Here is a 10,301-nt window from a genome sequence, read left to right on the forward strand (position 1 = left end):
TGAATAAGCAGAACATGACACCATTCTTGACAATAGGAATTCATTTTTTCTTTCAGAAAAATCGGTTTAAAAAAAGACTTGGATATCCAAAAACAAGTCAATCCTATTAGTGTAGCTTCGTTTTGGATATCTCAGCCATTTCAGAACTGATTTTATTCAACATTTTCATCAAAATATACTTTAAATTCCTTTTAGAAGTATATGCTCTTTCATATTTCACAAGAGGTTTCTCTTTATCTCACAAAGTCATTATTAAAAACGTTGATAACCTCAAGCCCCATCAAACCCGAAACTGTACCCTCCCTTTAAAGTGCGTCGATGTTCCCTACAGTTATAAATTGCAAAATATATGTGGTTTTCTTCATCAGTAGCAGCAGCTCTCTCTCACCCTGAAAAAAAAAAAAACATTCATTTTTAGATTGGCATTCATGACTTCAACGATGGTGAAGTTATGTAATATATATATATTATATATATATATACATATTACATATATGTATATGGGTGAAAACGTTGAACGATGTACAATTGGGCAAATCAGGGGTCAAACTTAAAAAACGTGACTCAATTATATAAATGTATCTCAGTTAAATGTCATTGATATCACCTTTCTTGCAAACCCGATTATACTGGGATATCTCCAAGGGTGTTGTTTTTATTCAAGGTTAGATAGAATTGTGACATATTGGCAAACGTCTCTGACTAAAATAAACATTGTTCTAGTGAAAATTCAAATGAAGGGTAGAAAAACATTCAAATGAATTTATTTTCATCTTGTTCATGCTTTTGAAGACTGTGTTAATTTGTTCTTAAAATATTGCTTACCTCCTGTGAAGTTTACAAAAGCTAATACACACGGAAGTTAAAGTAAAAGTGGAGTTTTTGTCATTTAAGCAGAGATTTTTATATTCTTATCTTCACTTTCATCTCATTTGAACAAAACATATAGCAGGGGTCTCATTTGTTTAAATGTTAATGTTCAATATATACTAATAATGAATTTAGTGCATTTTGTTTGGTCAAATCCCCATAAAAGCCCTTTACAGATGCTGAAAGTAAACCATGTTTTGATCAGAGACGTTCAGGTTTCACTCATAGACGTTCCTCAGACATAGACAATAAAAACGATGTCCTTTGATCCATAATTACGAGGTTTGTGAACAAACAACATTATTCTTTTATCAAACACATGTTTATCTTTTGCCAACAATTCAGAGTGGTAATTTAAACTTGAATTATTTTTCATAACAACCGATTGTAACTACAAACCTCCAAATTGTGAGAGGAATTTTGATTTCTACTCCAAAAATCAACAACAAACCTGTCCTTGTTATATTATTCATATCTTACAACACTTTTGAATGACAGACAAATAAAAATTACATGAAATACTTGCAATTTTGACTACCTTACCTAAATTATTTGTTTATATCAGAGACATTTGCTTTTTCATCAGGGACGTTTCGGCTGTAAGTTATCACTAGAATTAAACACCAAACTCCCTACTTTAGAAGATGCTCGTAACTCAACATTCCACATTCATTGAGAAATCATTTACCTAGGCATATATGTCAAGAATTATTTTTGGTTATGATGACCACTACTTTGTATTTCACCTTCCGGTGTACACGAAGGTGTGCCCACATGCTATCAATATTGTATATGTTTTCTTTCAAATGTAGTCCAAATCTATAACAAAGGTAAACACGAATTTACTAATACTATTTTAATTTGACCACTATATCTCAAATATGATTGTATGTGTATGCCAGGCCAGTTCGGATTTTCATTAGGGACCGTACCTGGGCCACTGTTATGATGTCGTCTCAGAAAGCTGTAATTAACCTATACTCATCCTAGAAGCATCAAATTCCGCTGTGCTTTTTTGTATACTATGGCAGATATAAATTGTAAACGCCAAACTCAAAAGAATATCAACGGTGTGGTACAGCAAACGTTTGACCAAAAATGAACTGAAAACCTCTATCAAGAGGTTGACAATGATAACATTACAATATCACATTTTACCTGTCACATCGGTAGGGGATTATCAATCCTTCTTTCTACTCGAAGGCGATACATAAGTAGTGTTGTAGAGGAAACTAAGTAAAGGGACATTCTTAATAGACGTTTTCTTGTTTCATCACAGATGTTAGTATTTATTCTTTTCTCATGTATTTGGCTTACAAACCTCAAAAATAATACCACTAGAATATCTCACCTTACTTCTAAGAGAAAAAGAGTCATTACAGGGGAAATTCAGCCCAAATATGAGCTAGCCGCTGATAAGAAAGAATAAAATCTTACGGGCTCAAGAAAAATAAGGAAGTTCTGACGTTTTGAAGTTTCGCTAATTTTTCAGGAAACAATTTTTGAACGGTCATTATGAATATGCAAATGGCAAATTGAGCTTGTCGTTCCCTCACAACTTGCCATAATGTTTGCACATAAACATTTTGAAATTTTCAGTTTTTCATTCAAACATGATTATGCCCGAGGCTTAAATCCGGGTATGTCTAAATGATCACTATTCTGAAGGTAATCAACCAGGAATAGCATCATGTTTCAGATTTCAAAGACAGAAAAATTGAATTGTCGTTATTCTTTTTTACACGATCAATGGAAAATTGTGAGGTTATGACATGGGTAGCTCACTCATTTGCATATTCTTATCAATTTTACGAGAACTTGTTTGCAGAAATTATCAAATCTTCAAAAAGGCAGTTAATTAAGGGTGCAATTAAGCACAATTAGGGGTGCAAGTATGCACCGCAGGTGTGCTGCTATTGTTACAAATTAGGTGCAAATTTGAACATTTATTTCTTAGCGTGTAAGCCTCAGATTTTACAGGCTCAAAAGCAAACGTAGTGATGAGCATTAAAAACAGAGTCCGCATTATAACACTGAATTGTATTTCCCCTCCACTTGGTATTCCATGTCCTCGATCAGTGCGTGGTACCAACTGCGTCGCTTGCTACCTGAAACAGGGTTTGGGATAGTCATTATTTTGTAAACAGATGGCACCTCCAAGATGTCCGTCCGGTCTTTTCAGAACTGATTTTATTCAACATTTTCATCAAAATATACTTTAAATTCCTTTTAGAAGTATATGCTCTTTCATATTTCACAAGAGGTTTCTCTTTATCTCACAAAGTCATTATTAAAAACGTTGATAACCTCAAGCCCCATCAAACCCGAAACTGTACCCTCCCTTTAAAGTGCGTCGATGTTCCCTACAGTTATAAATTGCAAAATGTGACCCGCGACAACGGTTTCAGGCAAAAGTCGCAAGAGCAAATTCCCTCCTAGGCGGGGTACAAAGATTTTGACCATTATTTTTGTCGATTTAGGTTTTTTGCAGAAATCGAATCTTTGATATGTTTTCTACATCTACACCAAATTTCATAGCATAAGATTAAGTTTTTCCTATCGAAAATGGAATTTTAAGCACCCTGTGTTGGATCGCACCCGTCAGTTTCGAGCTTCTTTCGAACGCCGCGCCAATATCCTCAGCGTTGCTACGGCGCAGGGTCTCGCATGCAATTGGCTGGTGCGTCGCATACATTTACATAATTCGGCTTTCGGAGACACCAGTTGCAGCATTTGGGGAATGCTTTGTCCACGCGTGCACGCTCCATTGTTCTTGCTATAGTGGTTTATACGCTTGCTCTGTAGTGCGTGCTCTTCGTTTGGCTTTCTATCCGAACTATTCTACCGCAATGTTCGACAACGGAAGTGAAACAAAAATCATGTAGCATGACATAATCGTGTGAAAAGAAAACTAAATATTCTCAAATTTGTCTACTTGTACATGCAGTAAAAATTATGACAGTAGACTGACTCAATGGAAGGTAGATGAGAGGAAAGGAGCCGTCACATGTAACCAATCATATTCACATACTACACGTCAAGATCGCACCAAAGTAACGAGTCGTGTTTGTTTGTTTGTTTGTTTGTTTGTTTTAATTTAATTAGCACCACCGAACAAAGCAACATATGCATGTCTTGTAAAAGCAAGACAAACAGGAAGCGTGACCCTCACCAGCACTAGCAATTTTCTGCCTTAAAAAGGCACCACAATGAAAACGCGATTTGTAAATTTGCCACCGCTCCTGTTACATGCACACGGCAGTGGCATGTGGATGCCATTGCGTAATGCGTGCACCATACACATGAACATTGTACATGTACACCATACGTGCAATTATCGTATTCGCCATCTTGAAAGACGTAATGGTAAACAAACCCGAGCGAAATGCATTGTTTTTCGGCTCCATACGCTGAGCTCCGAGGAAGGTGCCCGGGAAATTTGACTCTCTCAGTGAGCCAATCAGAAGGCGATGTGGTTGCTAGAGGCGGAGCTTAACATCGATTGGCACCATCGTACGGATGGGTGATTCTCCCCTCGCATCGCCGCCCGGACATTGTCTTTGAGAAAGAGGTGAATCTTCAAAGCCTGTTTTCTCGCAATTTTGTCAGGCTATCAACTTAAAAAGTGCATTTTATTTCTCTTTCTATGCCCACTTATGGTGCCGAAGAATACAAGTGTTTTATATCAATGCAAAGCTTAGGAAATGGGCAATGAGATTCAGTGAAAAAATGAATTTTCAAAATTCCCGACTTTTGCCTGAAACCGTTGTCGCCGGTCACAAATATATGTGGTTTTCTTCATCAGTAGCAGCAGCTCTCTCTCACCCTGAAAAAAAAAAACATTCATTTTTAGATTGGCATTCATGACTTCAACGATGGTGAAGTTATGTAATATATATATATTATATATATATATACATATTACATATATGTATATGGGTGAAAACGTTGAACGATGTACAATTGGGCAAATCAGGGGTCAAACTTAAAAAACGTGACTCAATTATATAAATGTATCTCAGTTAAATGTCATTGATATCACCTTTCTTGCAAACCCGATTATACTGGGATATCTCCAAGGGTGTTGTTTTTATTCAAGGTTAGATAGAATTGTGACATATTGGCAAACGTCTCTGACTAAAATAAACATTGTTCTAGTGAAAATTCAAATGAAGGGTAGAAAAACATTCAAATGAATTTATTTTCATCTTGTTCATGCTTTTGAAGACTGTGTTAATTTGTTCTTAAAATATTGCTTACCTCCTGTGAAGTTTACAAAAGCTAATACACACGGAAGTTAAAGTAAAAGTGGAGTTTTTGTCATTTAAGCAGAGATTTTTATATTCTTATCTTCACTTTCATCTCATTTGAACAAAACATATAGCAGGGGTCTCATTTGTTTAAATGTTAATGTTCAATATATACTAATAATGAATTTAGTGCATTTTGTTTGGTCAAATCCCCATAAAAGCCCTTTACAGATGCTGAAAGTAAACCATGTTTTGATCAGAGACGTTCAGGTTTCACTCATAGACGTTCCTCAGACATAGACAATAAAAACGATGTCCTTTGATCCATAATTACGAGGTTTGTGAACAAACAACATTATTCTTTTATCAAACACATGTTTATCTTTTGCCAACAATTCAGAGTGGTAATTTAAACTTGAATTATTTTTCATAACAACCGATTGTAACTACAAACCTCCAAATTGTGAGAGGAATTTTGATTTCTACTCCAAAAATCAACAACAAACCTGTCCTTGTTATATTATTCATATCTTACAACACTTTTGAATGACAGACAAATAAAAATTACATGAAATACTTGCAATTTTGACTACCTTACCTAAATTATTTGTTTATATCAGAGACATTTGCTTTTTCATCAGGGACGTTTCGGCTGTAAGTTATCACTAGAATTAAACACCAAACTCCCTACTTTAGAAGATGCTCGTAACTCAACATTCCACATTCATTGAGAAATCATTTACCTAGGCATATATGTCAAGAATTATTTTTGGTTATGATGACCACTACTTTGTATTTCACCTTCCGGTGTACACGAAGGTGTGCCCACATGCTATCAATATTGTATATGTTTTCTTTCAAATGTAGTCCAAATCTATAACAAAGGTAAACACGAATTTACTAATACTATTTTAATTTGACCACTATATCTCAAATATGATTGTATGTGTATGCCAGGCCAGTTCGGATTTTCATTAGGGACCGTACCTGGGCCACTGTTATGATGTCGTCTCAGAAAGCTGTAATTAACCTATACTCATCCTAGAAGCATCAAATTCCGCTGTGCTTTTTTGTATACTATGGCAGATATAAATTGTAAACGCCAAACTCAAAAGAATATCAACGGTGTGGTACAGCAAACGTTTGACCAAAAATGAACTGAAAACCTCTATCAAGAGGTTGACAATGATAACATTACAATATCACATTTTACCTGTCACATCGGTAGGGGATTATCAATCCTTCTTTCTACTCGAAGGCGATACATAAGTAGTGTTGTAGAGGAAACTAAGTAAAGGGACATTCTTAATAGACGTTTTCTTGTTTCATCACAGATGTTAGTATTTATTCTTTTCTCATGTATTTGGCTTACAAACCTCAAAAATAATACCACTAGAATATCTCACCTTACTTCTAAGAGAAAAAGAGTCATTACAGGGGAAATTCAGCCCAAATATGAGCTAGCCGCTGATAAGAAAGAATAAAATCTTACGGGCTCAAGAAAAATAAGGAAGTTCTGACGTTTTGAAGTTTCGCTAATTTTTCAGGAAACAATTTTTGAACGGTCATTATGAATATGCAAATGGCAAATTGAGCTTGTCGTTCCCTCACAACTTGCCATAATGTTTGCACATAAACATTTTGAAATTTTCAGTTTTTCATTCAAACATGATTATGCCCGAGGCTTAAATCCGGGTATGTCTAAATGATCACTATTCTGAAGGTAATCAACCAGGAATAGCATCATGTTTCAGATTTCAAAGACAGAAAAATTGAATTGTCGTTATTCTTTTTTACACGATCAATGGAAAATTGTGAGGTTATGACATGGGTAGCTCACTCATTTGCATATTCTTATCAATTTTACGAGAACTTGTTTGCAGAAATTATCAAATCTTCAAAAAGGCAGTTAATTAAGGGTGCAATTAAGCACAATTAGGGGTGCAAGTATGCACCGCAGGTGTGCTGCTATTGTTACAAATTAGGTGCAAATTTGAACATTTATTTCTTAGCGTGTAAGCCTCAGATTTTACAGGCTCAAAAGCAAACGTAGTGATGAGCATTAAAAACAGAGTCCGCATTATAACACTGAATTGTATTTCCCCTCCACTTGGTATTCCATGTCCTCGATCAGTGCGTGGTACCAACTGCGTCGCTTGCTACCTGAAACAGGGTTTGGGATAGTCATTATTTTGTAAACAGATGGCACCTCCAAGATGTCCGTCCGGTCTTGCCAGTACCACGGCCGTTGTCTGGAACTTGTAGGCTCCATGAACATGACTGAGCCTAAAGATCCTGAGCAGGACGAAATTCTAATATTCGGAGCGTTTAACATCCATCCGGTCTTCCCATCTTGCAGTAAGAAAAAAAAGAGAGTTAAAATGATAATATAATAGATTTATAATGCACTGTAAGAACAATGTGCGCACAAATGAACGTCTCTGATCAAAATTATATAATCAACATTGTTTTTAGATTGCGTAAATTACCTAGAACGATGTACGTATACGAGGGCCATATACTGTGGAATAATGAAAGATCTACTCCTTATCGTAGTAGTTGAAAATGTGTAAAACGTTCAGTGAAACGTCTCTGACGTAAATATCTTTGCTTATCAGTACTTAATGGGTTTGATTTTTACAAGATATTGGCACTATATTTGGATTGAGGAACCTATGTGCTACAAACATAGGCACCAATTCGCCATGATGGGTCATTGGTATTGGTTTGAGAGCAGATCCTATTTGTTCAGAGAACGTCTCTGACCTAAACCTGTTTTTCTTACATTTCTGCCTCTCTCACAAAAAATACGTAAACTAAAGTGACTACTACATAATAATTATAGACTATTGACCTATTACTAGTCATAAAACATAGTTTCTGTCCTGGCTATGTGTTTACACTTGCTCAATCAACAGAAAATCTTAAATTTGAAACTCTTTTACATATTTTCAACATCTTCAGGAAGCTTCATTTTTCTTAATGATATAACACGCCCGTGTTAACTTGGTTCTACTTGTTCCTATTATACTAAGTGAGCCCATCCAGACATAAATTTACTTTCATGTTCTCATAATTTGTGTAGTGGATGTCGGGTTTTTAATAATCTTTATTCAGTTAAAGATGAAAAAGCAATCGTAGATTTACTGAAATGCATGTAATATCACATTCAAATCAATTACAGTTGAGTATTCATCACAATGCAGAGAGTGATATATCTTCTTCTTTTCTCGTGGCTACATTTCTGTGATTACAGCATTAACATGAAATAGCACGATTATATCACACAAATCCCACCATGCAGTGGGTTGAAGTGGCTTGATTCTTGATACTTCGAAACCGAAAGTTCTGGAAGAGGATAATGAGCTAAATCATAGAACACAGAAACAATGAAATTTTTTGTTTGTCCATGTTAATTACGCCTGGGAGTCGTTTTTTTTCCTCAAACCGTAACCAAACACGGATGTGAATGTAAGGATTAAGGAGTCGTCTTTCTGTTAAGGAGATAGAGAGAGGAGGGTGGGGGAGGGGGGCATGTGCAAATCATATTTATAATGAACCAATGCATGAAATCCATTGAAGTGGTCAGTGTACCTTCCTCCATTGTCTGGAAATAGGCTGCGTGAATATCGGAGCGAAATTGCTTCAACAAACTGTACACACGAGTACCTGCTCAATTCTTAATACGCGCACTTCGGTCCTTCGTGCCGATCATAATCATTGTTGAAAGTGTTTCTTGTAATAGAATAAAGTTCGATTACTCCGCACTCCGTGCAGACCTGAACGTAAATCTTTATTGAGCAAAAGTATTACAGAAGAGTCAAGGGGAGGGATAACCGACATAGAGACGGGACAAATCATCAGATTTTACAGGAAGTTTACCTCGACAAAATGATGGCCTTGAATATTGCAAAGGACGGAAGAATGTTCTACCTAGCGTGGTTTTCTGTCGTTTTCCTGTGCTTTTTCCCTTCACTAACTGTGTCAAGGCCTACATGTACGTACATTTTTTTTTCTTTGTTTAGACGGGTTGCAGTGTAATTGAAAGGAGGGGATCTGTGAGAAAAAAGACTTATCTCCCTAACCCTTTTTGAAAGTACTATCATTATAATTATTGTTATTTTGTCCTGCTTTCTTTGTTAGAAATTGGAAATTTCTAGCTTGTTTTCTGTGCTGATGCGCATGTTCGTTTTGTTTTGTCATGTTCATTGGCAAAAAAAAAAAAATGATTGTGTGCTTGTAATTGTAGCTGCTAGCAATTTCGTTGTCACGACTATATTTAATCGTTAATGCCAACGAAAATAGTTTTGCCTGTGCTACCATCTTATAATACAACATCGTAGCACATGCTACATGACATGACATATTATGTCATTGAAGTATCATGCCTTTTTCAAGGTAATTGTGTGCCTATGATTGCAAAGACTCAGAAGCCATAATTGATAGCTTTAGACTCATGAATTTAGTATGCATCCATGTTATTTAGTTTGACTGTTTGATTGAATACCGCACACAATTAGAAAAAAAAATGCTTTATAAATAGAAAGCAAACACCTCCAAATGCACCTTCAAAACCAAACTGGTTTCTCTTCTTGAAAAAGGGTATTTCAAATCGAGTAAGAATAAGTGAGATGACATGTGAACATTCCTCCGACAAAAAAAAAAAAGTACAAAAGTGTGAAGAGTGTCGGTGATGTTGCCTGCTAACATTTTGTTCTTCTTCAATTAATAATTCATCACTGAATTAAGATTCACTTTATCTCCCCTCTTCATCCACTGCAGATCTATCTCTAAATTGTTCGGGGGAACCGTTAGAGCGCGATCTGTCGTGTGACAGATATTGCGTCCTCAGAGGGGACAGCTGGATTCTTCAAGCATCTTGCGGGTCGAGAATTTCACTTGAAGTGAAGTCAATCAATAACCTAGGTTTAGGGTTAAATGTGCAGGATGAGATAGCTAACAAGTCATCTATCATCGTTATTCCGCGTGAAGTACCGTCTTCTCCCATGTTATCACTTGCTCATCAGACGAAGCTCACTATACGTTATATATACATACCCAGTGAAATTCAACATCAGGGCAAAGTGTAACGAGGGTAAGTAATCATTGATATCCTTATGATTATGATTACAAGTATAGATATTGAAGTGGGCACATTATTCAGTTTGTTTTATTTCTATC

Source organism: Diadema antillarum, unplaced genomic scaffold (genome assembly GCF_040938485.1).
Source record: "Diadema antillarum isolate AM-2024a unplaced genomic scaffold, OU_Dant_1.0 scf00000151, whole genome shotgun sequence".
NCBI classification, from domain to species: domain Eukaryota; kingdom Metazoa; phylum Echinodermata; class Echinoidea; order Diadematoida; family Diadematidae; genus Diadema; species Diadema antillarum.